This window comes from Berghia stephanieae, chromosome 1 (genome assembly GCF_034508935.2).
Source record: "Berghia stephanieae isolate SIO BIC M18660-M18661 chromosome 1, UCSD_Bste_1.3, whole genome shotgun sequence".
NCBI lineage: Eukaryota > Metazoa > Mollusca > Gastropoda > Nudibranchia > Aeolidiidae > Berghia > Berghia stephanieae.
The window spans coordinates 132307966-132315465 of NC_088360.1; the positions used below are offsets into that span (position 1 = coordinate 132307966).

Genomic DNA, 7500 nt, shown 5'->3' on the forward strand with positions numbered 1-7500 from the left:
GTTTGAGAGATTTTTTTTCCAAGACGAGAGTCATTTAAATCGATTGATATAACCTTTGAAGGTCGAGTTTCGACCATTTAAGCAAAATTACAAAAGATACATCCCCTTCCTGCCCCCTATGTCAACACCCCAATGAAACAGTAACACACCACTTGCTTGAATGTCAACCTCTTGAAGACCTGAGATGCACATTCCTCCCACCAAATCCAAGCATCAGTAACACACTTTTTAGTCACCTAGAACAACTACAAAAGACGTCTAACTTCTACGTCATGGCACAAGACCGAAGGGCTAGAGCTCAGGTGGTCGCTGGTTCGGATAAGTAAGTAAGTAAGAAGGTCGAGTTTTCTGGCCAATTAAAAACAAAATCTGTGTTTTTCCAGAGTACGGAAGTTGCCTGATTAATGGGGTGTGGAGAACGAGACTGACACTAACGATTGGTCAGCAGGTCTTTGGTCATCCATTACTATAATTTACCACCCACATGACGTACTCAAATCGGCCATGACCACCCAACTATATCTTACCTGCACCATGATACAGTCTAAACATGGCCAAAGTTAAGACAAAACGCATTATGTTATTTTTGGCCACACATTGTTTAAACATGAAATTAATATCTATCAATTTAAATAATAATTTTGAAAGATGACGACCGCTGACTTGTTATAAAAGTCTTCCAGTTGCCTCTTCTATGGTCTCATTATTAAGACGTCCAGACACAGACCTACCAACTCTTCACATTCCAAAAGTGGAATCAGAATAACTAAAAATAGAAATTTGAGACAAAAAATAGGAAGTTTTCATTATTACCCCCCCCCCCCCCCACACACACACACACACAGATACACACCTCCTTGCTCTTTTTTCTTCTTACCATTTCATCATTTTTTTTTTTTAAATCGGAATTTTAGAGTCAATTGCAGAATAGTACAAAAATGAAGAGTAAAAATAGGAATGATTCCGCCAAAAGTGGAAGGGTTGGCAGGTATGTAGCCTGACATGTTCGCTGTCGACCTCATAGATTGATATAATATAATGTTAAATTTCTTTCTGACCAAAATGAAAAATAAGTGTTCTGATCTGTCACAATACAAAACGGCAACGTCCTTTACTACGTCTGCTTATACAAACAACACTGCCGTTGGACAGAAAAACACGAATTCAAAATTTGGGTCAGAAAACTCGTCCTTCAAGTTACATCGATTAATTAAATTGTAAAGAAAGAAAAAAAACAATTCAATTTTCCGATTCGCAAGTCCCAAGTTTGAGGGTTGTTTTTCTGTTGTTTTTTTTTTTGTTTTTTTTTTTGTGTGTGGCCAAGATGAGGCTTATTTCAATCAGTCGATATAATTTGAGGGACGAGTTTGTTTCTGGCCAAAATTCTAAATACGTTGTTATCTCAGAGTATTTAATTCAGAAAAGTGAGTGGAGCAGGCACTTATGTTGGTAACAACAAGATATGAAGTGAGTAGAAAAGTGCCAGAAGACAATAGAGAATAAAAAATTTTTTATTCTCTATTGTCTTCTGGCACTTTTCTACTCACTTCATATCTTGTTGTTACCAACATAAGTGCCTGCTCCACTCACTTTTCTGAATTAAAAATTCACCCCATACACCGGAGCATACTCAATGTCTCAATCGTTTCTATGTTATATGTTTGTGATGAGAATATTGGCTATTAAGCTTAACTGCTGGTCAAAATTACTTCGCGATGGTGGCGAACGAATCGGCGATCTCAAGAAGTGGGTGAGAGAGGGATCTAGAAATGACTTTGGGTTTGAAACGAATATTTTTGTGTTCGTGGATAGCTCACACGGTAGAGCCACGCTCTCACCTGCCAGGCGGAGTTGTCGTACCAATAAGGTCGCAGGTTCAAACCCCACCACCGCCGCGAAAAAAAATTTTTTATTCTCTATTGTCTTCTGGCACTTTTCTACTCACTTCATATCTTGTTGTTACCAACATAAGTGCCTGCTCCACTCACTTTTCTGAATTAAAAATTCACCCCATACACCGGAGCATACTCAATGTCTCAATCGTTTCTATGTTATATGTTTGTGATGAGAATATTGGCTATTAAGCTTAACTGCTGGTCAAAATTACTTCGCGATGGTGGCGAACGAATCGGCGATCTCAAGAAGTGGGTGAGAGAGGGATCTAGAAATGACTTTGGGTTTGAAACGAATATTTTTGTGTTCGTGGATAGCTCACACGGTAGAGCCACGCTCTCACCTGCCAGGCGGAGTTGTCGTACCAATAAGGTCGCAGGTTCAAACCCCACCACCGCCGCGAAAAAAAAAAATTTTATTCTCTATTGTCTTCTGGCACTTTTCTACTCACTTCATATCTTGTTGTTACCAACATAAGTGCCTGCTCCACTCACTTTTCTGAATTAAAAATTCACCCCATACACCGGAGCATACTCAATGTCTCAATCGTTTCTATGTTATATGTTTGTGATGAGAATATTGGCTATTAAGCTTAACTGCTGGTCAAAATTACTTCGCGATGGTGGCGAACGAATCGGCGATCTCAAGAAGTGGGTGAGAGAGGGATCTAGAAATGACTTTGGGTTTGAAACGAATATTTTTGTGTTCGTGGATAGCTCACACGGTAGAGCCACGCTCTCACCCGCGAAAAAAATTTTTATTCTCTATTGTCTTCTGGCACTTTTCTACTCACTTCATATCTTGTTGTATCTCAGAGTATGAAGTGAGTACAACACGTGGTGAGTGAGTGGATCTAAGATAAACGACTTAATTCATTAGGCGTGTAAAGCACATCGTCACGGTGCATGCCATGAGACCACGAATCAATCACTCCAATATGGACACAGCCATGCCAGATGGTACGATGCGAACCGCCAAATTAATTATTGATGATTGCTAAATGGAAACCCGAGATAAACCCATTATAATATGTAAACGCGTTACATATAATAATCAATGAACCTGCTAGCGGCCGTACTCTGGGAAAAACTCGTATATTTAACAATTTGGCCAGAAAACTCGTCCTTTAAATATCGATCGATTTAAATGACCCTCATCTTGGCAAAAACTCTCAAACCTGGGACTTTGCGAGGTTACCAAAAGTACGGAGAGAGGGAGAGAGAGAGAAAGAAAGGGATAGTGGGAGAGTGATAGAGGGAGAGAGAGAGAGAGAGATAGAGAGAGAGAGAGAGAAAGAAAGAGATAGTGGGAGAGTGATAGAGGGAGAGAGAGAGAGAGAGAGAGTGATAGAGGGAGAGAAAGAGAGAGAGAGTGAGCGAGAGGGAGAGTGATGGTGGGAGAGGGAGAGAGAGAAAGAAAAATAGTGAGTGTGTGAGAAAGAAAGAGAGGGTGAGATAGAAGAGAGGAGAGAGAGAGAGAGAGAGAGAGAGAGAGAGAGAGAGAGAGACGTATGAGACAAAGGAGATAATCTTGTAAAACTGACACACACACACACACACACACACACACACACACACACACAATGTGGAGACAAGGCAAATCCTAGCGAGATCATCATTGTCATCGAGAATTCTTCAATATTCCACGACGAATGCTAGAAAATCGTCCGTCACATATCGATCGATATAAATGACCCCCACATTGGTAACATATTTGTGACCCTCCGTCTCAAAACGATATTATGTCGGGATGATCCAGAGCCCAAGAAGTGAATTTAGAGATAGAATGATGAGAAATTGGAGCTTAGAAGTTTTTGCAATCCAAGAAATAGTCTTTATACCCCAGCATAACGTACATAAATTAAAACCAAGTTGGATAATTGTGGCTATGAATTCAATTTCCCTTACCGAGTGGATCCCGATATATTACCGCTTTGATACGGTGGGTCACATTTAAAGTGGTTATAATGTCTACTATAGACAGTATGCGCTTGGCTATGAAGCTCACAACATTGCCATCCGGAAGTATAACGGACCAACACACAAAACTATGTGTAACCATAAACTTTTATAGTCTGGGTAATACAGTTGAGTGAGAATTACTCATAAACGCGGATGGCAAAAAAAAAAACGATAACAAAGACCCGAGTGACGTCATCTTTGTTCTATCCACACTATTATCCCTGAAAACCACGAAATTTTCCCATTTCAAGTTGGCAGGTCTGTTTTCTCAAGACGACCACCTTTATTAAGGCAAGAAAATAAGACATCAATGATCACTCTGAAACCCGAAGATCAATTTTCACAAGATATTATGTATGCAGTCGTTTGGAGGACTGGCTTTACACTTCCAATGAGATTGGAACCAGTTTGATATGTATCCAGTCCTTAGGATGACTGGTATTACACTTCCAATGAGATTGGAACCAGTTTGATATGTATCCAGTCCTTAGGATGACTGGTATCACATTTCCAATGAGATTAGAACCAGTTTGATATGTATCCAGTCCTTAGGATGACTGGTATTACATTTCCAATGAGATTAGAACCAGTTTGATTATGTATCCAGCCCTCCGGAGGACTGGATTTTACACTTCCAATGAGATTGGAACCAGTTCATTTTTCTCTAGTGAGTAAGGCGCCACCAATAGATAAAATCGGTCTGGTAATTAAAGTCTGTAGCTGCGCGCAAATGAATCTGGCAACAGGCGATTCTCAAGGCCAAGGTCAAGGTAAGGTCCGTTCATTATGCCCTGGAATATTGCAGCCACCCACTCTTTCAAAAAAAAAAAAGAAAAAGAAAAAAAAAAAGGGAAAAAAAAAACCCAAAAATTACCAAAAAAACAAAACAAAAAATTATAAAAAGATTAGCTGCTGATTTGGAAACGAGTTGACGTAGGAGTGGTTTTAATTTCCTGTATTCAATATGAAATAAAAAACCAGTGACCAGAGTATCTATATGAAAAGAATTAATTTCCTCTCCAGGTTAGCATAATTTGATTAGAAACGTTGAATGATCAGAATGTGTAAAAGTCAAAACATGATCAGACTTATAATGTTTTTCTCCTTTGGATATGCTTTTATGCTCGTCGGAGAAGTATTTCATAAGGGCGTCCGCCATTGTTCAGATAGTTTAGAGCCAGTTACTAAGTTACATGCGTCATTACGAGGGAAGTGACGTTACGACAGTTGAAGCGTATTGTAGTGTGTGTGTTATTTGGTGGTTGAAGCTTTTTAGTAGCTCAAGAGAGAAAATTCAAAAGTTTTCAATGTTTAAACTAAAGCTTTTATATATCGACTAAAGGTGCTCAAAGCGCTTTACAAAAGGTCCCTGGCCAACAGCAACACGTAACACGTGGAACTAAACGCGACGCCTGTTAGGCGATAATACATTTTTTCAGACAGAGACAACGCTGTTAACGGCCAGGTATTCATTTTATTCCTGAGTATGGTCGTTTTCCAAGGACTCAACTATGCCTCCGTGGGGGTCGAAACTGAGACCTTCCGATCCGAAAGCGAGTGTCATACCACAAGACTACATAACCATCACAGACCACATAGCCGTTTCAATTATTCCACATTTTTCCCAATTGTTTTAACAGTCTTACTCCATTTGGTTTTATTTGTTTCCAACAGTCCTTTGTTTATTGTTGTCTGACGAAGGGTTTTTACCCGAAACGTCTATTGTCTGTACTCTTCCCACCCAAAGCCTTTCCATTTTTCACCTTATCGTTAGTATTTTCACAATCCCAGTCTTCAGGCAGCCCTTACCGCTCTCTACTACCAACCCCCCCCCCCCTTTTTTTTTTTTTTCTCCCCCTAGTCCACATCTAAATTGGATCTACTGGGTTTCTAGACAACAATCGGTTTTAACAAGTCCGATTATAAGAATGCTACTAACGAGATTTTGGGGGTTTCGCCTCGAACGCGATGAAGATATTAGAATATCTTAACGGATTTAATGTTTATTTTCAGGGGAAAAAATAGCATTTAATGTCATTCTTTTTGGTAACAAAAGCCATATATCATTTAAAATATAGCTTTTGTTTACATGCTTTTTATTTTTTCTACTTCCATTTTTGATCACGATAAATGATTGGATTAATAGGCTATTTTTAGATGTTTATTTTAAAATAATAAATTTTGTTTTTGTTTTGATACTCCAGACTCCAAATATGATTTGTCTGTGTGCTTTTTTGATATATAACTTAATCTCACTAAAGTCTGATCTTGATAATCTGAGACTAGCAGAAGGAGAGCCACAGGATGGAAGCTGCTTAAGGGATGGAGTCGCAAAGAGAAAAAATTAGAAAAACAAATACAAAAAAAATATTTAAAAAACAAACTCAATCGCTCCCTCCACCCCCCCCCCCCACACCCCTCCCAAAAAAAACGAGACAAAATACACCAAAAAAAAAAGAAAAAAAAGAAAAGAAAAAATACCAAATGCTGCCGTACTCTCCAAAAAAAAAAAAAGAATAAATAATAGATACGTATTTAAGTTTTTAACAAGAAAATAGACCTTCAAAGTATATCGATCGATAAAAAATTACCCTCATCTTGGCACAGCGACTCTCTAACCTGAGATTTCGCGAAGACCCATTGGGTTAGCAGCGCCCATCATGAAATGAAACTTTTGTTCTACGTCATCGCGAAAGAAAATATACATTTATCTACTCTGAAGTCACATTGAACGCAACAAAACCATCTGGGTGGCGCGGCGCCATTCACTGATTATCACATTTTTTTCCTCCGCTCATTAAAAAAAATCTATTTTATCCCAATTGTGACCCTTCGCCTGAAAACGGTATTAAGTCCGGATGGTTAAGATGTTGAAAATTGAATTTATAGCCATAAATGTCAGACTTGTGTTGAGTTTGTATGTTTCATTGAGGAGAGTGGATACCATATTTTAAGGCGCTATTGCCAACACTTTATATTTTTGACCACATTAACATTTAATTCGGCTTTTAAGCATATGGTTCGTTCCGACATAATATCGTTTCGTTTCGAGACTGCGGATCGTAAATTTTAGCAGTTTGTTGTCTGTTTCTATTCCCGCGACTCAATTGGTCTTTACGCCAGTCTGAAAATTCTTTGTTAAATCTATAACAGAGAATTTTATTCTTGATAGCCAAATAAATGTCCGTGAGATTACGACTAAATGCAGACTATAATATTGGCATCCCCTTGTTAATTAACGATTTGTTGGGTGTGTGCGTGAGATGAGTGGAAGGGGTTATTAGATGGGTGGAAGGGGCGGTCCTTATTCATACCATTCAATATTACTGACCTATCAGGAAATCGCCAAACCAGGGTCAAATCCAATACTTAACCCCTAAGTAAGTGGACTGAAATTCCATACGCCGTTTAGCAGTTCAGTAGCTCGATAGAGAAAAGTTGGAATTTTTCAATGTTTGAATTATTCCAATTTCCCCCCCATTGTTTTGCCGTCCATTCCTTGGAACAATCAACGGATCTGTAACCTGAATAATAATTCTTATCGTGAATTTGTTGTTCTTCTAAAAATTTCAATTTTTTGTCATGTCGTTCACAGCCCGGTAAATTTATTTTATTCATCTTTATTATTATTATTATTATTATTATT

General features: G+C 38.5%; 1 protein-coding gene across 1 annotated transcript in view; it reads left to right on the forward strand.

The window, feature by feature from the left end:
- Window positions 1-7500, forward strand: part of LOC144962944 (regulator of G-protein signaling 17-like) — a 223937-nt gene that overhangs the window by 129526 nt on the left and 86911 nt on the right. The window lies entirely within an intron of this gene.